This window comes from Lissotriton helveticus, chromosome 10, assembly GCF_964261635.1.
Source record: "Lissotriton helveticus chromosome 10, aLisHel1.1, whole genome shotgun sequence".
NCBI classification, from domain to species: Eukaryota; Metazoa; Chordata; class Amphibia; order Caudata; family Salamandridae; genus Lissotriton; species Lissotriton helveticus.
In genome coordinates, this window is record NC_136071.1 from 315845898 (window position 1) to 315869803 (window position 23906).

Here is a 23906-nt window from a genome sequence, read left to right on the forward strand (position 1 = left end):
TTTGTGGCATTAACTTTTGCTAGTTGTGCTATAAATGTGCGACAGAAAAAAAGTCCAGTTGATTATTTAAAAAGTAGGAATTACCAAATTGATAACTAGGGGACATATTATCAAGGACAGGCGATACATTATCGCCGCTTTTATCGGCAGGAAACTGCAGATAAAGCGGCGATAATGGCCTTGATAATATGCTCTATGAATTCCAATCGAAGCCCATGTTAGATGTGAACACATCTAACATGGGCTTTGATTGGAATTCATAGAGCATATTATCAAGGCCATTATCGCCGCGTTATCTGCAGTTTCCTGCCGATAAAAGCAGCGATAATGTATCGCCTATCCTTGATAATATGCCCCTAGGTTTCTTGCAATAGAGGTAAAGGAGAGTGGTTCAGCAATGGTAAATCTGTTGTGGCTTTATGAACTCTTAACTCACATGTCTTTCACCACCACATGAGCTATACGATATGTTTTGTTGCACAGATTTATGTATCCCACGTTCTGCCATTGATATTTTCTGAAAGCACTATCCAACGTAAAGTATGTATATGCCCTTTGCTAGCCAGATACTGAATTCTTTTTGTTTGAGCTGGCCCATCAGTTACGTGGATGTAGTTTATGTGGTATTTTTTTTTTTTTTTTTTTGTAAACGATACACAATCCGCTAATATGGTATTAATTTCAGTGAGCTCACCAGATCTTAATCAGCTAAGTGATAAATATATCAAAAGAACTGTCATGGAGGGACCTGCAGAGCTGTTGAAAGCTGCCAGCATACTGAAAAGCACAAAACAACACGTCTGTCTCTTCCACTTTATCATCCACCACACTGCTACGCGCTGCATCCCATAACACCATAGCAGCACCTCAGTGGTCATCACTCATGACATGGAAACACTTCCAACATAGGAACAAAACAAAGACAACATCCTTCCAACCACATTCCCTACATGGTGTAGTGTACTGCCCTTGTAAGCAACTCCTACGGCGCCCCATGTGTGTTTATTTAGTGCCATATAAATCTTGCAATAGAACTAAAAATAGGGTCAAAGCACCTGTTGGCTTTGTATCTGCCATTTCAGTTTAAAGGGTGATATTCTAGCTATTGCTATAGGTATAGTGGCACCCAGATCAAAACATGGAACTTTATTAAATATCTTCTCTCTGAATAGACATCTTTTGATAATTCGATTAACAGATACTTTATCACCTCTTCATCCCTCTGTTACATGGAGGTGGGCATGTTTTGCGTTTTTTGTGCAGACGCTTTTTTACTCCCACACCAAAATTCGCTCAAAGGGGCGAAATATAAAGTAACAGCTCTGTGCTTCAGCTGAATTAATCTTACTTTGAAGGCTCCAAAATAAACCAGGGGACGTTAGGTTGTATAAGCCCTCGAGGAGACGTTTTTCATTTGGCCTCAACCTTAACAAGACTAAAACTGTGTTGTAAGGAGCAGAAAATAGCTCACTTCACCCTTTCATAACTATATAGTGGTTTCAGCCTATTTATGGGAATGCCTGCAGCCCAGCAGTGGTGTGTGCCCTGTGGGATACGGCCGAATGTGTACCAGGGAGGAGAGAAGTGAGGTTCCAGATGAAGTCTGCTGTGGTTTCCCTAAGATGGAGCCCAGTACAAGCTTTGCACAGACACATTATACGGAAAGTTTCTCGTGTACAAAGGCCCAGACAGTCAAGCGGGGGAAGAGAAAACTCTAGGGGCGCCACGAACACTGGGGGTGTTGAAATAACGCACAGAACGTGCTGAATGCGCCTTTCTTAATTGACTCTCCTACAAAATACTGGGGTCGAGAGGGCAGTGTTTACAGTGGCGAAAGCGTCATTAAGTCGTGGCTCCTGAATCCTCCATTAGGGCATTAATTACATTTTGCACTGCTGCTGTAAAACGTAATGTTTAATTTCCTGGGACTCATTAGGCGAGGAATGTGTTTTATTAGTAAAAATATAGCATGGATCAATTCGACTGCCAACTCTGAATTCGACAAAATAACCGAAACTGTTCTAAAATTACTTAAAATATTAGTTCGTAGAAACGTCAATTTAACGCATGGGTGCCAATCTTGGGCCTGCTTCTTAAAGAGGCGACCTGCAGGGAAATGGTTTGTGCTGAGCTGCAAGCAGCCTCATCAGCTGCCCAGCAAAAGATTACAGATCTTTCATTGAACCAAGAAAACAGGACTTCCGAGTGATATCTGAGGTGTTCCTGTTCTCAGGAGAAAGTGAGTCGGGCCTGGCTTTTCTTTTTGTGGACACATTTCACCCAGCACAGACTGTGCTGAAGAATTGCACGCAGTGTAATGGGGATTACTGGTAAGTAATGACAGCTTCTAATGTCCAGTGCTCTCTGTCTGTAAGGCATTCATTCCCAAAAGTTTTGACGAGGCAGAAAGTCCGTTGCCAGCCGCTTTCCTTCCTGACGCTTAAACGCAGTATTTGAGGAGCATTTACATTTCCCTTCCTATCTGTAACAGCTCTTGTCAGAATTGTCAGCTTCGTTTGAGAACTGCTGGCAAAAATGCAATAGCAGCCAAGTATTGGTGCAATGTGGGTCAAATTAGTGTACCTTTTATATATTTATTTGCTTGGTGCTTAAGAAGGTACTCAACTTGACTGAAAGAAAATATGAACATATTGAACTCGTTACTGAAAGCGAGCAGTATCTTCTCTGAATGTTTTCCTCTTTCTTAGAAACCGAACTGAACATTGAGCTCCACTTGGTGAGTTGTTGAAAACTCCCTCATCAGCTTGTTGTACCGTCAATATCATTGAAATAATTTATGAACACAACTGTACAGGGTTAGTGTGATAGATATATGTAAGGAAGTGGAGCATTAGTTGACGAGGTGAGAACCCTCCTCAAATAATAATCTGAATCCTTGTGAGGTGAGTCACTAAAGTCACAAAATAAACTTGTGATCAGCCCCCTGGTGACGAAGGCACACAGCAGCCAGGCTTATTTTAGAAGTAATTTCTAAAGTATTTATGCAGTGCCCAAACAGAAATATAGTAGAAATACACCACAAGAAAACCCACTTCAATTTAGAATAATAAATCATATTTTAATACATCAAAAGTCACTGAGATGACAAAAATACAATTAGTAGAACTAGAGTTGTCATTTTAAAAAACAATTGTGTTTAGAAATACCCTAAAAACCACTGAGCAGCAACCATGGGTAACAGTTTGTGCCGGACCAGTAGTAGGGGTAGATTTAAGGCCTAGTGTGATGGAGCCTGGATCTGATGCAATAACTAGGCTTTCTGGTCAGAAAGATACCTTCTGACTTAGAAAATGAAAACCTGCAAAGGGTTCAACTACAACAGAGAGCTGCTGTACAAGGTCTAAGAGTTGATCAGAGGCCACTCAGCGTCAAGTCTGTTGAAGCCGTCGATAAAGGTGGTCAGCATTTCTCGGGCTGCTCGCCATCAAGTCTAGTGTAGCCGTTGATTGGGTGCTGCTTGAGATTAGGTTCTTCATACAGTAGGGCAGTCCTTCTGAATTTTCTCATATACAGGAGTGTTCTGAGGAGAGCAGTGCAGGAGTGGGCAACCATTGTCCACCACACAGCCATAGAAGTAAGAGTTCCCAGAGGTGATCCTACCAAGGTTTATAGCATTCCATGTACGTTTTATTGTAAACTATCCCACAGTGCCCCTCTCTACCTAAATCCCAGATGACAAAACTTTTCTTCCCTTAGTCAGGGCTCTCTGGGCACACCCAGAAGTGTGGCTATGATAATGGACAAACTATCCCTTTGGGTCGTTCCAAACCATTTCCGAAGCAGCTTCACCTTCCATTGTTTTGGGAGGCAAGCCGATCAGAGATACAAAGAAAGGAGGCAAGTCTAGAGTCAGATTCATCTGCCAGTGACAGGGTAGGCCTCTTTGAAGCAAAACTAGTCCAAGGGCACAGCGCCCCAGGTTGTCCTCTCAAGGGAAGAGCAACATATCCCCATACCCAAGCCCTATTTCTGCTGTCTGGGAGCAATCTACATCTCACCACAGGGTAGCCAGCAACAATCATGACACAATTGAATACTGGTGCAAAGCCCTCCAGCGAAATCAATGTATATTTTTCAATAAACAGTTTAACATTGAAATTAGTTAATTTCTAAAAACCTTAAAAATGTGTATGGCGTGACCTTAGAGATAAGTATTAAATAGATTGTTTACTATTATTAGAACTGGAAGTGCTATTCCCAACTGAGATCTTATCTGCTATTAGATTTCTCCATAGAGAGATGTTACATATCCCACAGCTCATACTTTTTTCATTGTACTGCTACAATTAGCCAACCCAACCACACACCCAAAGCGCTTCCTCAACCTACCACAAATTTAGCCGCTATGTACAGCAGCGGCAGGACCACTCAGCTGCATACTAAAGCGAGTCTCACTTTCTGGATTGAAGGTAAGATACAGGAAGGGTGAGTTTAGTTTAGGGTCCTGTTGTACCACGTGTCCTACTTTAACCTCTTCGCTGCTGGGGTAATTTCCCCTCTGTGCTGGGGCAGGGGGGGCGCGCACAGCGCCCCCATGATCATGATGAGCTCAGCTCGTCATGAGGCACGGCGCTCCGGTGCTCATGACGAGCTCAGCTCGTCACAGCTGCACCCGTTCCCGTGGAATGCTCAGCACAGCAGGGGAATTATCCCGCATATGAGCATTCCATGGCTCATGACGAGCTGAGCTCGTCATGAGCACCGGAGCAACGTGCCTCATGACGAGCTCAGCTCGTCATGAGCATGGAAGGTGTTATTGTATTTTAGTAGCACTGATCTTGAATGTGATTGTCTTAACTCTAATTTCCCAAGTGCTGATGGATAAAAATAGGAATTATTACCACCAGTTACACTGCAATCTTGTTATTTTTATGGAAAATATATTTTCTGTAGAATACTGTTTTGTTTAAAAAAAAAAGCAATTAATGGAAATATTCAAAATAATACATTTGGGCTGTTTTGGAAGAACATAGAGTTTGGGGAGCCACTGAAGGCTCCACAAGGCTGGAGCCTCATGGCTTATTTTGTGGCACAGCTCAAGAGCTTCTTGGACCCTCAAGCCCGCAATAAACCAAACCTTCAAGTGGCTTTTACCTGCCACCCATACTCTAACCTAATGAACCAAGAACGGAAAGCAAAGCGCTAATTGTTGATGTAAATGGGAAGAAAGAAATATCCCTCTTAGGGCTGAACTGCACTATGTGCTAATTAAGGCATTAGTGTATACAAGAGCACCCTGAAAATTGTGAGCCAAGTTGTGCGCTGTACAAGGCATTCTCACATGTCTTAATGAAGTCATTAGCACATACAAGAGCACCTTGAAGTATGCAAGTCCAGTATGTGCACGGTATAAAGAGCTCTCACAAGTCATTAGCATGGATATTAGTGCATTGAAATATGTGAGCTCTGGATGTGTACTGTACAAGGCACTCTAATAAGGAACCACCTTCACCAATTATGGGTTCAACTGCTTTGTCCACCTATTAATTGGCAGATTTAGCTCAAAGTAATGCAAATAATCCACAAAGAGATTTGAATAGGTGGCAAGCAATGCAATACATATTTGTATTATTGTTCAATTACATCTCTTTGTTCTTGGACTAGTCATTTCTTGAGACCACAAATGCGTATAAACTAAACTTTGAAAGCTATGCTTATAGATTGAATGGAAGCTTGTTTTGCTAAAGCTTGCCAAGTATCATAATTAAATTCCTAAATTAATCTTCATACTTCTTTCAAAGTACCCTGTACAGGGCACATGCTGGACTCATGTATTTCAAGGTGCTCTCATATGTGCTAATGACTTCATTTCATTACTACATATAAGGGAGCCTTGATATAAGTGTCTCAAGATGTTCATTGTACAAAAAGGATACCCTTTTTACAGCACACACCCTGATTTCATGTATGCCAAGACACTTTCATGTGTGCTAGTGACTTTATTAGGACAATTGGGATCACCTGGTACAGCCCACATCCTAGTCTCATGCATTACAAGGTGCTCTCAGAGCACCTTATACGGTGAACATCCTAGTCCGACGTATTTCAAGGCGATTTCATATGTGCTAATGAGTCATTAGTACCTAGGAGAGTGTCATCTACAGCACCTATCCTGTGCTCATGTATTTGAAGGCACTGTCAGTTGAGTTGTGAGCTTGTGACTCTGTTACATCAGGTCTCATGCTCAGGCACTGGTCTGGCCTTATTTCCAGGCAGCATCCTGTAGCCTCTCCCTTTTCCAGGACATTAGATGGTGGGGTGGAGACAGTGATGCTCACTGACCCAACCCCACAATGTGATTACCGTGGAAAAGGTGGGATAGTGAGATTGAGAGTCACTGCCAAGAATGAGTGACAGGCAGCCCCAGGAAGTACAGCGCTGATGCACTATATGCTTTGGCACGCTCTAAAACATGACTCTGCTGATGATCATCAATGGGTGGTCTCTCAAGAGAGCTGAACATTTCGTAAGATAAAGTCCCCTCCCCCCCCTAATTAAGTTAGCTGGCACACGCTCTACTGGTTTGTAGATTAAGTTGAACTGTAGTAGGTTGGATGATGTCATCAGTGATGTAATCAATGAAATAATTTGAGATATCATCAGTAATGTCATCAATAATGCCAGTGAACATGTGACGAGTGAAGTAATATGTGATATCATAATTAATGCATGACATGGGCGCAAGTTATAGTTAGCTCGCTGAAATATAACTGGTGAATTTTAGTGTTTTTGTGAAAGATAACGTTATGACAGACATTTTCACCTAACTAAAATGTCATTTAAACTGTCTCTATTTTGGCCAATTTCTAGTTTGTTATTTTAACGTAAGTTAAGGTTTCTTTCTTATCTAACTATAAAACCACTTTAACCTTTGTATTTTCACTGAAATGAAGTTTTTTTGATGTGAAGGAAGATGTTATTAACACACCCCACTATAACGCCGCTTTTTTTTAAATTAAGGTTTTCATCACATTAATACACAAGTAACATACCGTGGTACATCGAAACACGCACACTGCCTATCGGCCGACAAAGCACTCTCCGTAGATGTATAGCACAGCTTGTATGCCAACAACCCATAACAGCCAGTCATGTTTAGAATTAAGTGATCAGTCATACCAATAGCCCGCTTGCAGATTACAGGGGGAAGACTTGCTGGGCCTGGCAAGAGTTCTGTCTCTACCACTGCCCCCAACTCTGTGAAAATATCCACCCAGTACGCCTGTATTCCCGGATATAGCCATGACAAATGCAGAAAGTCTGCCGTCTGAGCTTGGCATCTCTAGCAAGTGGCTTCTTTGCGGAGACCATACCTGTAGAGCTGTTTGGGGTGTAGTAGGTCCTGTTGATGTACTTAAAGTGTATAAGCCTGTGCCTACTGTATAATGAGATCCTCCTGGTATTCATACAGCAGTATGACCACATGGAGTCATCTATTGATATCTGTAGGTCTCTCTGCCATGCTAGCCTAGCCGCGGTGTAGCCATGTTCCCTGTGTGACATAGTTAATTTATATATAGAGGTGATCATCTTGCGTGGGGAAGCAGTTTTAATCACATGTGTTGGCTCCCGTACTTCAGGGGGCTCTGCCAGGTCGTCTCCCAGCTGTTCGCGTAATGCTCAGAGCACTCAGTGGAACTGGAACTTGGCCAGCAGAGTGCAAGTGCCTGCTGTCTTCTCTATCTGATCCCAAGTCTTCACTGCTCCCTCATGAAAGAGTTCCCCTGTTACTTCTATTGACAGTGCGCGAAGAGCCTGCGTTACCCCCTTATCCCTGCAAGGAGCTAGCTACAGTGTCCATTCGATCGGCATGTCGGGAAAGTACAGTGAAGCACCCGCCTGTTGTTGCAGAATACAATGCCATGCATGACAAATTGATTTAATAGAGTCTAAAATGCCTGTCCTACGGTCAATAGGTTCAAATATCATGGACGGGAGCGGGACCGGATCTAAAAACGATCTTTCTATTCAAAGGAACGGGACACCCGCCCCACCATGTATCCAAGCATGTACCAGGGCTCCCTGCACAGCCCTATAATATAATTCAAAATCCAGGGCTCCCAATCCTCCCATATGATATGGTAGCATGAAGACTTTCCACTGTACCCTTGCTTGCTTACCAGCCCATGCCAGTTTTATCATGGACTGATGTAGCCTATGAAAGAAGGTACGAGGCAAGACTATTGGAATGTTCACAAATAGAAACAGCAGCCTGGGCAAGACCGCCATCTTCATAATCGAGATTCATCCCATTAAGGATAGTGGGAGGCGGGACCACAATTCCACATGGTCTTCCAGTTTATCTATGGCTGTGCCGTAATTTTCCCTAAACACTATCTCAGAGTCCATATGCAATCTAATACCTAAACATCGAATGGAGTCGGTTGACCAAAGCAAGGGGTATTCCATGTCAAATTCCGTCGTGGCTGGGGTTGGGGGGAAAACAATCGGTTTCGCCAAGTTAACTTTCAGCCCTGACAGTGCCCCAAAATGGCCGACCTCCCTGATAACAGAAGTAAGGTTAGTTTCCGGGTCGCGCACATAGAGCAGAGTATCATCCTTGTAGGTCAATACCACTATCCTGTATGTCGGGAACCCTATTCCTCGGTTTGCGTGGTACTCCCAAAGCGCACATGCCAACCGTTCTGCCACGAGGGCATACAGTAGAGGTGAAAGGGGCAGCCCTGTCTGGTTCCCCTAGAGTTGGAGATTGGTTCTGTGATCAAGTCGTCCAGGCAAATATGTGCCGTGTGTCTGTGATACAATATGCCTATCATCTGCAAAAAGACCAAACCTAGTCCCATTCTCGTCAGCACCTGATGCATGAAGGCCCACTCCACCGAGTCAAAGGCCTTCTCCATATCCAGAAAGACCGCTACCTCTTTATTTTCTTGTTTCATATGTTGCATGATACCGAACACAGTTCTCACATTCTACGTTAATTTCCTGTGCGGTATAAATCCAGCCTGTTCTGGGGCGACCAATACATTAGACACAAGCGCAAGTATATTAGCTAAAATGTTTGCGAATATCTTGGTGTCGACATTGAGCAGCGACAAGGGTCGAAACGTGCCGCATTCGTCAGGGGGCTTCCCCTGCTTGGGGATAGCCACCAATAGAGCCTCTCTCATCGTTGGTGGCATGGTGCCAGTGACATGCATATCATCAAATAACGTAGATAGATGTGGGGACAATAATTCCAGAAAGGCTTTATAGAAGGCTACCGTTAGGCTGTCTGACCCCGGGGCACTCTTGACCCTCATGCCCATAATGGCTTCTGTGATTTCATCCTTTTCAATAGGGTGCATTAGGAACTCCCTATGCATATTCGAGAGAAATGGTAATCTTATATGCTCCAGGTAGTCCAGGATTTGCTCGTCCGCTCCCTCCTAGCGGGAAGTGTACAAATCCGAGTAAAATTGTTTAAAGCATTCTGCTATGTCTGCCTCATCCGTTAAGACCGCGCCCGTTGGGGATCTTATCTCCGAAATCTGAGCGTTACCGCATCTTGGTTTCATAAGCGAAGCCAGCACCAAACTCGGCTTTTCGCCCTCCCCTTACGTACGAGCCGTAGCGTATCTGCCCCTATGCTTCACTTCGCTGTCTGCAGCATCGTGGTAATCTTCTATCAATGTCCTGATCTCTTTGTCTAGGTCTGCGTTTCCGCTAATCACCTGTCACTGCTTCAAGTCTTTCAGCTGTTTCCCTAGGTCCAATAACCTCTTCCGTATGGATTTAAGCATCCTGGAATGTTTAGACATTGCAATGCCCCGTATATAAACTTTAAATGCTTCCCATAATGTCTGGAAGCTATCTACTGAGCCAACGCTCATGGCAAAAAACGTTTCTATGGCTTCTGCGAGTTCCTCTTTGAATAACGGGTCTAGCAGAGAAAAGGAGGGAAATTGCCATGTGAACGGCGGCAGAGTTTTCTTCGGGGTGGACAGTACCAGAAGCAACGGGGAGTCGTCGAAGAGAGTGCGGGGCAACACCACACAGTGTCGGACTTGATCAAGCAAAGGAGCGGAGGCCAGCCAATAGTCTATACGTGTGTGTATGTTGTGGTAAGGTGAATAGTGAGTGAAGCCACCCCTGCCGTTACTGCGCGCTCGCCACACATCGCAGAGGTCCATACGGAGCATTATGGTGTCCAACTTTCTGGCTGCCGCTACCGGCCTCCTTGTAGGGCCCACCGACCTGTCAAGGTCCGGGTTGCGTATCAAGTTGAAGTTGCCCCCCATAGGAGCTGTGCAGTCCGATACTGCTTAGCGGCATTGGCTAGTGCCATGAAAAACTCAGGGCTAACATAGTTGGAGCCGTACACGTTGACTATGGTCAAGTCCAAACCAAGTCCTTGGCAGTTGGATATTACATAGCGTCTGTCTACATTCGCGTGCAGTTGCACAAGTTTGAATTGCGATCTTGAATTAACCCAAGTCAGTACCCCCCGGCATGTAATGTGAACCCTGCTGAGTTAATGTTGCCTAGCAGTCCCGTGTGATGAAGCATAAGGATCAATTGTGGTAGATGCGTTTCCTGCAACAAGGCAATATCAACGTTTTGTCTGTGAAAGTAGCTAAGCACTTTCCAAAGTTTGCGGTGGTCATTCAACCCCCTCACGTTCCAAGTTACATCGTGCATAGAATCTATCGGACCACGGTTACCAGTTGCATAATGTGTCGCCATTGTTGGAGTATACTCTAATCATGGATCCTGATGCATTGCGTGCACATGCATACCGTACGAAAGGTAACAAACCAGAAAACCCCCCACCTCCCCAACATCCCATAATAAAAAATTTCACCCCCTCCCCTCCCGCCCCCTCCCACAGCAGACCACCCCCAACTTGGCCGCGCAAGAACCCGGAATACATCCCCAAGTCCCCACCTCCCAATCCCTCCTCAAGTTGCAACCTTTGTGCCAGGCACTCTGAAGCGGAGGTAGCTCCATAGTCAAGCTATATCACCAAACAGAAAGGACTCAGCCCAGCCCTGCCACATATGAGTCGTCCACCTTAGGTTGCAGTATTTCCTGTCAGACAATCCTCACCTGAAAGTGACTTGATTCTCTATTCCCACTGGAAAGCATCTTCCCCTGTATCATAATGCAAAGAATCATGCTGCCCTCCCCCCCTACCACGAGGCCCTGCTTATCTTACAGTCCCATAGGGTCTCCATTATAGTCCAGTCAAGAATGTCTCTCTTTTCACAAACTCGGAGACCCATGGCACCCTTCAGACAGTCTATGCAGGCATTGTCCACTTTAGGGCAGTCAAACAACACCCTGACCCCCAGCCCCACACCCCTGCCCCCCACCCCTTCCATCCTACCCATCTTGTATCCACAGGCACTTGGTCTCAGTCCTGTTCATCCAGTGGTCCGCCAGTCGCCTCATCCAAGAGCCCGCTCACCGGGCTGCTATGATGTTCTGTCACCCAGCGTTTGATGGCCTGCTGTAATGACTTGGGGTCTGTGAAGATATGCGAGCGCCCTTGTCTATTCACTCTGAGTTTCGCAGGATACAGCATGGTGTAGTCAACACCCAGGTCTCTGAGCTGCTTCTTTAGAGGGGCGAAGTGTCTACATGCCTCCTGGACACGGGCGGTGAAGTCTGGATACAGCGACAGATCAGAGCCCTCGTACCTCAAGATTTTCTTCTCTAGAGCTATGCGTAGTGCCACATCCCGGTCGCAATAGTTAAGTAGTTTCACAATTATCGGCCTAGGAGGGGCTTGGGTCCCACAGAGCGGTGCGCCCTCTCAACCATGAACATTGCGAAAAAGACTCCCTCTCGCAGCAAAGTCACCAACTGCTTCTCCACGAATTGCTCCATATTCCCCGTGGAGGTGGTTTCCGGCAAGCCCGTAATTTGCAAGTTGCATCTTTTGCGAACGTGCCTCCAAATCTTCTGTCTTGTCTTGCAGGACGTGCATCACCTTCCCTAGCTGTTTGTGATCAGCATCCAGGGTGGTGTGCGCTTCTTCCACCTCCATAGGACGCCTCTCAGACATGTCAAGTCTTTACGTGTGTTTATCAAGACATTCTACCATTCTGTACATTCTATATGGGAGGGCGTCCATTTTTGTGCCCAGTGATGTAATGCCACTTTGCATGGATTTCTCCATGGATCTGAGCATGTTGCGTATGTCCGAGTCCAAGTCATCGCTTGCTGGAGGTTGCAATCTAGTATCCTCGCCTGAGGCACCATCGTGAGATTTCGAGCGTTTCTGCTCGAAGGACAGCTTGGATTGGGTCTTATCTCCCCTGCCCATTACAGCGGTGGCTTGGCTCCGCACGCCGAGGGGTACACTGTTTCTATTGTTTCTTCTTACTGAGTGCTAGTTGGCTGTGCATGAACATGTGAGCTGCCCCGTGCCACTGCGACTCCTACCACACGTATCGTGACAGAGGCCTATCCCAGCGGACTGTCCCACCCTCCGGGCGCAATCACCCTTAGTTCTGCACCTTTCAGTGCTATGCTGGTTGCCGTGCTATGCGGGTGGGTACCATCAATGTCATCTTCAGTTTTTCTTTTGAATTTTCATTAATGTGCTTGAATTTTTCAGAATAATGCCTATTATTAATTTTATTTATTTATTTTTCTTTACACAGGTTCCGCGTTACTCCTGCATGACTCCTAGAACCACTGAGAGGGACCCGTGAGAGTTCCATGTGGATTTTAATTCCTGTCCCATGTCCTGTTAGAGTACAGTGGGAGCACAAGAAATGAAAAAAAACGTTTTTCATGAAACATTGTTTTTTAAATTAGGGCCTGATTACATGTTTGGTGGTGTGGCAGCTGTCCGCCATGCCAGTACCCTGATGCCACACCACCAAGCCAGTAGTGAGACCATGTGCCATATTCCGATTGGAATAGAGGTCGGGTGCCCTGCAGCAGCAGTCTCACAGCGATGCCTATCAAAAGCTTGCATCTGAGCCTTTGAAAGGCAGCGCCATGGGACTGCCACCGCTTGTTCCTGCATGGCATGGACTCTTAAGTACATGCCATGCAGGAACTGGGATGCATGCATACAGGGGGGCAAAACATGTGCCCCCCTGCATGAATCCCCTGGCCCTGAGGCAACAGGGGGCCCTGAAGGGCACCCTTAGTTTCCTCACAACCACACTTTTCATGGCAGGCTCACCGCCATGACAACTGTGGCAGTGAGGAAACTCGTAATATGCTTGGTGGTGCCGCAGCAGCACCACCAGCATATTGCGGGACGCCGTAGTCATAATCATGCCATAAGTGTAATTTTGCAAACCAACAAATTGTGCCCCCTCACTCAATCACTTAAGTGTTTTAGGGACCAAATAAACATGGACGTTAAATTTGGTCCAGTATCTTTATTTATACCTTTTTTTTCTTTAAATGATTATTTCGAAAACAATTTTGTATGGCAGATGAAGAATACAACATACACAATTATTGACAATTAACACTAACCTACATTGACACAATACCACTAACAAACTCTGTGAAAAGAAGATTTCAAATGTAACATCCCACAAATAATACAGTGCTAAACTATAAACATAACAACTAGACAATTTTATACAGACAAATCAAAAATACGTGGAAAGAGCCAATTCAATACAAGAGCAACAAAGCGTAAGGCAGATATGTTTTTTGATACACATTCAATGTATATAATTAGCTCTTGCTGGGTTGCCGACGCGTTTCAAGTTTGGGCATGGAGTTTCCAAACTATCATCAGGGCTCTTGTAATTTTTCTGTTGGAATGTAAAAAACAAACCGTTTTAATACAACCAAATGGCCTCTTCTGAAAAAGAAGAACCGTTTGAATAGAATTAAAAGTACCTGAGTATTGGTATTTGGTTGGCCTGTATGGGTTTCTATAAATGGACCAAATCCTTTATTCAGGACACAACCAGGGTAACTTCAGTGACAGCACCAACCTGAGAAAAGAGGTGTTGTCTTTATTTAACATGTGGTCTCTTGGGTATAGAATATCATCCTGCATTATCTTTACAAAACGGGGATAATATTAAAAAATTCATACCTTTAGTGGATCGATTGTGTAGCCAAAAAAGGGGTCTGGGGGGCGGAGGATTATCTTTTCTTAGAATCCTGTATGGGAAATATGTACCCATTTGTCATGAGGGGAATACGTCCGTGATTACATGAAAGTTTCTTTTTTTGAAACAAAATATTTTATCGAATTGTCATACCTTTCACGCTCTTCTGCTGGAAGGCGGCAGACACTTCTACCCTGTGCCTGTAAGAGCAATAAACTGAATGAATATGAGCTTTTTATTTTTTGACAAAACTAGACTTAGCGTTATGGCACACTTCAAGAGTTGAATGTACCTTTGATTGTTGCTGTTGGCGGCACCCCGCGCCCCCAGTCAACGGCCCCAGCCGGGGCTGTCGGGAATCACAGTGACTTGGTTCCGCTCGGCGCTTTGCAGTCACGTACCGTCGTGATCTGAAAAGACGCGCGGATGATTAGTCTGCGGAAGGCACAACAGATGTAGATCTCTTAGCAGATCGACATGACTGTTAGTTACGCTCACCTCTACAATCTTTTCTTTACGCGGCTTGGATACGATGCTTCTCTCTCGCTCACTGTTAGCTAGAAGTGGCGGCGGCCATTTCTACATACTTAAAGGGACACTGCTTAGAAACAAAGGGGGGACGCTCCTTGGACCAAGGTGCATTCTGGGATTTGGAGTACAAAACCCATTTTGGTGTAATCAAGCCAATCAGAGATTGGTTGTATGGCAAACAATGATAGGCAAATTTAGTTTGTGAGAGGCTACGGGGTACAACAATTCCCTCATATATTATTCATGAAAGGAGCAAAATAGTGACAACACGGCAGTATGGCACGAAGTCTCAAATTCTTGACAGTTCAGACATGTTGTTAAGGCCAGTCATGATACAATTAAATTTCAAAATTAGATAAGCTTCTTTTTCAAGTAACATTTTGTCAATGTCCGCAGGGCGCTGTACGTGGCTCATGGTGTGTAGAACAGTCCACTTGAAATCATTCTCATTGTGGGACATTTCGATGAAAAGCTCTACCACCGGGGCTGTTAGTATTCTCTTTTTGATCCTTGATCTGTGCTGTCCTATTCGGAGATTCACCTGCTGATTTGTCTTCCCTATATATAACCTAGGGCAGGGGCAGATCAGAGCGTAAATAACATTTTTGGTTTTAAAATTTGAAAACCCCAGATGTTTCCATTTGGTTCCTTGGTGTTCGAACTCGCTACCCTCAATGGTGCTACTGCACGAGACACAATTCCCGCACCTATGGTGTCCCTCTATCGGTTTCATGTCCCATAGAGCTCGGAGATCATGTTTAGGTGGGGGCTTAGGGAGATCTGCTCGCACAATGTGTTGGCCCAAACTGCGGTTCTTTCTGTATGCGATAATTGGGCGTTGGAAGGGGCATTCTAGGTCCTCCAACAGGTGCCAGTTCTTGAGGACTGCCTGCCTCAACTTGTGGGTATCCGGCCCAAAGGTGGTCACGCATACCAACCTGTCCAATTCCTTTTTCTCATTAGTTTGTAATAGGGTTTCACGTGGAGTACAGCGTGCCCTCTTGTATGAATTCCTAAGGAGCTTCCTAGGGTAGCCTCTATGGATCATTTTGTTACAAAATGTCTGTGCATGTTGATCATAATCGCCAAGCTCCGAGCAATTCCTTCGGATGCGTAACATTTGCCCGTAGGGCAAATTGGCCTTCAGACTTCTTGGGTGGTAGCTTTTGTGGTGGAGGATGGTATTCTTATCAGTCGGTTTTTTAAACAATGATGTTTTGAGTTTACCCTCCTCACAGGTTACCTCGACGTCCAAAAACGTCATTTTTGTGGTGCTTGTTTCAATGGAGAATTTGATATCCGGGTGTCTGTTGATCCATTCATGGAACTCTAGAAGTTCGATCTGGCTCCCCTGCCACAGGAGCCAGATATCATCAATGTATCTCCACCATTGAAGGATATTCTCCTTGTAAGGGTTGTTATTGTCTACGAACAGAGTCTCATATTGTGCCATGTAGAGCACTGCTATTTCTGGGGCATAAGGACACCCCATGGCAGTGCCCTTGATTTGCATATAAAACTGGCCATTGAATGTAAAGAAATTCTTCTGTAGAGCAATAGCTGCAAGTTTAAGGATAAATGCTGTAGGCACCCTGTGGGGCCTTTCCCTTTTGTCCAAGACTAATTCGATGACCTCAAGCGCCTCTTCCTGAGGGATTTGAGTATACAACGACGTAACGTCCATAGTTGCCATGATTTGTTTAGATGAATCAAACTCGATACCCTCCACCTTTGTTAAAAAATCAGTCGTGTCCCTGGGATACGATTTTACCTCCGTCAAAAAGGGCTTTAAAAAGAAATCCACATACTTGGATAATGGCTCTAAGCATGAATCAACACCCGACACAATCGGGCGCCCTGGTGGCTCGGCTAGGTTTTTGTGGATTTTGGGGAGTAGATACAAAACCGGTGTACGGGGGAATTTTTTATTCAAAAATTCAAACTCTTTGCTACCCAAGAAACCCGCATCTCTCCCTTGCGTTAGAACATCGGAGATCAAACCCTGTTTTGTGGGGTCCTCATTTAAGGGACGATACCACGTGGTGTTGTTGACCTGTTTTAATCCTTCAGGGACATATTTTTCACGGGGCCAAACGACGACCGCACCACCCTTATCGGCCTGTTTTATGACCAGGGTGGGGTCTTCTTTAAGGCTTTGTAGTGCTTGCAATTCACCCTTACTGATATTGGAAGGCACATATCTTTTGGATTTTTCCATTTTATTAATGGAGGAAAGCATGATTTGCTCAAAAGCTATTATTTGCTTAGGAATGTTTTGATGAGGAACAAAAGTGGACTTGTTCCTCAATCCCGTTACTTCCATATTTTGAGCAAATGGTTGGTTGAAGAAGAAGGCTTTCAACCTGAGTTTTCTACAAAACTCCAAGATTTCTATTTTCAGTTTTGTGTAATCAGTGCGTTTGCATGGGACGAATTTCAAGCCCAGATTTAATAAGGATTCCTCTTGTGTGGTTAATGTCCGGGCAGATAAATTCACTACCACATTCGGTTTACCTAAGATTGGTAGAACCGCTTCCGTCTTCGCATTTGCCAAGGGGCTTTGGGCTTGGTTCTTCCTTGCTGGCCCCTGTCTAAAAAAGCAACCTGCTTTCTTGGATTATTGCCTCTAGAGTCAGGATCAGATGACCCTGAAGACGAAGTGTCAGAGAAAGTAGAAAAACGATTTCTAGATCTACCCCGGACCAAATTTAACGTCCATGTTTATTTGGTCCCTAAAACACTTAAGTGATTGAGTGAGGGGGCACAATTTGTTGGTTTGCAGTATATAGGGTCCAGCCCTTCCTCAGCCCCGCCAAGGACCTTTCTCCTTTTTGTGTGCTGATAAGTGTAATTTTGGCATGTTTTGGGGTGTCATTTTTGGGTGGTTTGTAGAAGTACAGCAGGATATATATGACGTAAACGGAAAGGCATCTCATTGGTTGAAATCACTGTCATGCTCCATTTAGAGCAAGTTCTCACCTTTTTCACCTCATTTGGAATTAGCACTTAGAGACTGATTCACAATAGTAATCTGAGGCAAAAACCTAACTATATGACTTTCGGTATTTACAAAGGACATTTAGGAGTAGTAAAGTTAGGATTCTTAACTTTACTACTTCTAAATGCCCTTTGTGAATACCGAAAGTCGTAAAGTTAGGATTTTATCTCAGATTTCTTTTATGAATCGGGCCCTTAGCTATTAAGACATCCTGAGCCTGGCCCTCCAGCTTTTTTGCGTTTTCACATTTTTTCAGGGAAGTCCTCTAAAAATGGCATCATGAGAGGAGAGGGAAGATCTTTAAGAGGAGCAGAAAACAATTGCACCACCTGTGAGACTATTGTTAGTTAGGCAGTTCTTAACTATGACTTAATGGGAGAAGAAGATGACTGCTAAAATCGTCACATATCACATATGTGGAAAGGATTTTTCTCATGGTACCACAAAAAAGTTTTTGCCTGTGTCATCAGAAATGTGGAAACACCTGATGTCCATGCATCCCATACACCTGGTGAGAGAGGGACAGCGGCATGATGAAGTTGAAGCATCCACCTTTGCGTCGGGACCATCTGTAGCACCTTGGACAGTGTTCCATTTTGAGGCATCCAACGCAAACCCAACAAGATCCCTGCATACTAAAATTTGTTGATTTATTGTGAAAAGTGCCGGAAATAAGTGGCCGCCGGAGAGCAAAGTATTGCTGCCCAAGACAGGCTTGTTTTGCACATTGCTATCGGGTCAGTATGATACAAATACGTTTCATTCGGAACCACTACTCTATTAAGGCATTGATTCCTACTTTGGTTTACTCTTGCATTGTATTGAAAACATGTGTCGATAGAAGCAGCACTAAAACTGATTGTATTGTTATATGGACATATATTTAGATTTGCCCCAAATCCACTGCAATTTTTGGATACAACAGTGCTCTACCTTGAAGGTGCTTCATCTTCATATGATACTCATGAACGGGCACTAATTGTGTTGAAAAAGCCTGTTGTTTGTTTAATTACAGGTTGTTGAAAAATCAGGTGCTTCCTGTAATATATCAATTGATACCATGCCAGGCAACTGATCCTCAGTCCTGATGATGATCCCATATTTTTACGGGATCGAAACTTCGTTGACATACACTCTGACCCCTGTACAGTAAGCTTTGTAGTATTTTTGTTTTGGGTGCAGGAGTGTTTTGCTTTAAATAAGAAGTGGCCAAAAGGTGTTATATTAATGTTGGTGACTGTTGGCTTGCCTGTGTATGTCTATATGTCTTTTATTGTCAGTTTGTAACACAGGTTTTCTGTACATTATTGGTTTTTTTGCTCATTGTTTGTTTCAGTTCATGGTTTGTTTGCTCTCTTGATCTTTGGTTTTTGAAAATATTCCAACTAGGGTCATTCAAATTTTTGTTTGAATTGTGGTAATAAAATTGAAAACTCTGATCATTGAAGCTGTTTATGGAACTGATTTTTGTATCCAGAACAACTGTATTTCATTTTTTTGTTAATGAGCCATTGTCTCTAGAATTACTCAAGAAAAGCTTAAGATCAAACATCAGTGTTTTTAATCGTTTTTCCTATCTACACATTTTGCTTTAGTTTTACCACCTTCAAGTTGAATCAACTTCAAAAATACAAGAAACTAAATAAGTTAAAAAAATATATAAAAACCTCAAAAAAGTCTTTTTTTAGAATTGCCTTTCTGGGTTAAAAATAGAACAAATTAAAGTTGCTTGTCATGTTTGTTTTTATGTTAATATATCATAAATAGTCTCCTGTTGCAGTTTATTCATAATATTAACTATGGGCCATATGTATCAAGCTCTCCTTTTTTTCGATTCTCAATTTGCGTTTTTTCGCAAATTGCTAGTTGAGAATAGAAAAACGGTATGTAAGTAAAAAATCGCAATAAAATAGCGATTCCGTAAAAATTGCTATTTTCATTGTGACACCCCAAATAGCGATGCCTTATTTAAAAAATCTTACTTTTTGCGAAATTCGCAAATCTGAGAATCGGAAACTCAGGTGCAGCATGATGACATCACAACCAGGAAGTGTGACTACCCATGTGCACCTGAGTTTCTAAAGCACAGTGAGAGAGGAGGTGAGGGAACTCTGCAGTGCTGCAAACAATGGAAGACATTTTGAGACATGGCCAGCCAGGACAAACAGCAGCAGGGGGATACAAGGAGGAAAAGAAAACAAAAGTTTTCAGAAACTGAGCTGAAGGTCCTGATCCAGGAAATGGTGATAAGCCATGAGCATGAACACAACGGAGATAGGAGGGTCCAAGGGTATGTTTACCGACCAAGCACCGCTACAGCCCCCAACCAACTCAATTTAAACATACACAAAGTAGCAGTGGGTCAAAGAAACAAGAGGTTAACTAACTAATTATCTGACAGTATGGAGAACCAAATATAGTGGTACATCTACAAGAAATCAAATGTACAACAATGTGACATGACAAAGGTCAACAGGATACTTTCTACTTGTGAAAAAACTACCCATCAGTTGTCGACCGATACCGCCCTTCTCATCATCTGACATCCTTGACACCAAGAAGGGAAGATGTTGTAACCACTTCAGTAGAGTAAATGATTAACCAAACAAGTGAGGCCCAGTGACCTTTTTAAAGTCTGTTTGGGCATAGGGTGACAACTGTAAAGCAGTGCAAAAAAATAAGTGGAAAAGTAAAGTGAAGAAGTGCTTAAGAGACTAAAATTGGATAGAAAAGAGGCAAAAATACATTTTAATGAAAAACTCTCTGCTTCCAAATTAATAAAATGCGTGCGATAATAGTAGTTTCAACAAATAGCTACTATTCATTGTGTCGAGTCAACATGTGTCTGCAGACTGATGGATCCTAGAGGGTATCCGCTGCTTTCATCAGGACCGGTAGTCGCTACTGCTCACAGGTAGTGATATATAAAAAAGTAAATTTATCACCTGGGTATCCAAGGTAACATCATTCTCCTGGCTAGTGGTCCCCAGATCAGAATGGACAGGAAACACAGTGTCAGATACATAGAAAGACCAAACAATCAACAAACATACAATTAATAAATGGATTCAAATATTTCTTATTTTTAATCAAAGTGCAGGGCGGCAAAATAGTTTCTCCTTCTTGCCTCCATAGTGTTGAAAGCCCGTGCACTAGTACCTCATTAGGGTATATAACTCTCACTTACCTATTGGGCAGAAGAGAAAAGCTCCACCTCACCTGGCTACAGCGCAGGTAAATGGAGCACCGCTCTAGTGAGGAAGAACATAGAGGAGAGAATTACTCGGACATGTCAGTCGAGACTGACTTCGCATACCCACTCAAAAATGAGTGAGTGTCCATACAGGTTACTGTGTTTTATTTTGACTGAATGGAATATCCATGCTCACATCTGGACTCCTTCAACAAAAATGCCCAGACTCAAAAGTACATAACGCATAAAGACTACTTTAACAAATAAGCCCAGTCTCAAATGTGCAGATCGTAAATTCAATTAGTCAGATGCATGCGTTATTAGCGTAGTGACAAACGAGCCAAGTTGTGCAATTTATATTGTTTGCATTCCTATCTGATGATAGTACATATTTGTGGTGTGATGGCATTGCCCTGCTTAATAACAAAACTAACAAAGGATGAAAGCCATCCCCCATCTGTAAAGCCTACATCTTCAACTCGATAGCATCAGGCCCCAAACAACGCTCAACCAATTCGCAGTAACTGCGAGCATATCATCATACATTTCAGACGTTCTCCTTCTTAAGCTGGCAAGTTACTAAATAAGCTTACTAAGATAATGCCAGGACCCAAAACACTTCTACCTCACAGTGTATCTCCCCGAGTCAAAACACATACACCCCGGGCTCCACTGTAAATGCATAGCTAGTGCGTGATCTGCTCATGGCGCTTACCTAACCGTCGGTACTCCGGGAGTCCCTCTGGGCCATCTTGGGGAGGTACCAGGTATGGAAAATGCAGTGTATTTACTAGCTGATGTTGCGCGAGTTTGTGACGTAAATGACGTCATCAGGCAGCGTCGTTCCCTAAATTTATGGGAAATGTAGTCACATATCGCGCTACAGGTTCCAAACAGCTATGTTCATCGTCTTTGTTTAATGATGCATTTGAGATTGGAGTATGTGACAATACAAAAGTTTTCCCACTTAGAAGTTCACTAATGTGGATCTAATTTTACAAGGGTCTTGAATCCGCCCCCGATGCCGTGTATTTACTCGTTGATGTTACGCGAGTTTGTGACGTAAATGACGTCATCAGGCAGCGTCGTTCCCTAGATTCATGGGAAATGAAGTCACATACCACGCTACAGGTTACAAGCAGCTATGCCCGTTAATGATGCATTTGTGATTGGAGTATATGACAAGCACCGAATGGTTAGCACCGGATTATTCATACACCACGTGAGTGGATTTATTGATGCTCTACAGACAAAGACAATATCCTTTATCTCATTTGTGGATGCTCATGTGTGCTACAACTGCCAATCAGAACTCATTGCAGGATATATAATCCATGTTAGGAACAAAACGTGATCCATAACTTAAAGAGACATCCTCGGGATGTCTTCATTCAGACTATCCTTGTCTGAATTTAATTTATAGACCCATTTCTGCTCTTTTTTTAACAGGAATTTGCTCACATCTCTCACCTGAGTGGGAATCAAGGGCTGCTCTATTACGGTTCACTTAAAATCAGTAGGCGCATGTCCCACCTCCAGAAAATGGTTGGTTAACCTGGTTGCCTGTTTCCGGAATCTAATCGTGCTCTTATGCTCGGAGATGCGGATTTTAATTTTTCTTGTGGTCATGCCTACGTATTTCATATGGCATGGACAAGTTATTAAATAGATCAGGTTCTGGCTGTTGCAGTTAGTGAACCGTCTCTGTTGCCAGGGGCGGTCACTACCTATGTCAATACTTGTTGTTCGAGAGGTTTGTGGACAAGCTGCACAGCTGCCGCAAGGATGGGGGCAAGTGACAGCTGGCATGTCCCAAAGGGTACCTGTTAGAAAGGCGACCCGGGGGAGGCAGAAGAGGTCTGACTGACCACCCCTAGGTCAACCCCTCTGTCGAGAAGTAGCCGAGCGTTGCCGAGAGGCCTCCTGAATGAGGGCCCCTCCTAGGATCGTACAGCAGAGTAATCACAACACTACAAATGGACACCACACAGGAGGTCAAGTTCTCAAGCTTTTATAAGTAGTAACGGTTGAGGGCTCTTGGCAGTATATACAGCGGGATCGAGGGATCCGTAAAGTCTCGGACAAGGGGGGTAAGGTAGCGGGACAGTCTTACTCTGGGTGGAGGAAGGGATACCCTACGCACAGCTCTCAATCCTCGAGCTGGGGGGTTCCGAGAGGTTCGGTCGTGATGGGCCTACGCTGGGGTCAGGCCGATGATGGGGATCCGGGATGGTAGCCGGATCTGTGGTGACAGGACCGCCCTGTCACCACAGATCCGCCCCGATGCCGTGCTCCGAGGCGTCGGTTTGGACTACGAACTCTCTGCTGTAGTCGGGGGCCTGGAGCACAGGGGCGGTGCACATGGCAGTCTTTAAAGTCTCAAATGCCGTCTGGCACGCAGGGGTCCAGTGCACCTTCTGGGGTAATCTCTTTGAGGTCAGTTCGGTGAGGGGCCCCACAATGCTCCCGTAGTCTTTTATAAATCGGCGATAGTATCCGGTGAGCCCCAGGAAGGCTCGGACGGCGGTCTGGGTGACCGGGGGCTCCCAGGCCCGGATGGCGTCTACCTTTGGTTGGAGGGGAGCTACTTGACCGCTCCCCACTTGGTGTCCTAGATAGGTCACGGACCCTTGGCCTATCTGGCATTTGCTGGCTTTGATTGTCAGTCCGGCCCGCCGGAGGGCCGTCAGGACTTCCCAGAGGTGGGACAGGTGCTCATTCCAGTGAAGGCTGTACACTGCAATGTCATCTAGATAGGCGGCGCTGTATTCCTCTAGTCCGGCCAGCACCTGGTTCACTAGTCTCTGGAAGGTGGCCGGCGCATTCTTCATGCCGAAGGGCATCACTTTGAAGTGATAGTGGCCATCTGGCATCGAGAAGGCCGATCGCTCTTGTGCGCCAGGGGTAAGGCCGATCTGCCAATACCCCGCCGTGAGATCGAAGGTGCTGAGGTATCTGGCGGCCCCTAGGCGATCGATCAGTTCATCCGCCCTGGGGATGGGATGTGCGTCGGTCCTGGTGACTGCATTCAGTCCTCGGTAGTCAACACAGAACCGGAGCTCGGGCGCTGTTCCGGGGGAAGCGGCTTTCGGGACCAGCACAACGGGGCTGGCCCAGGGACTGT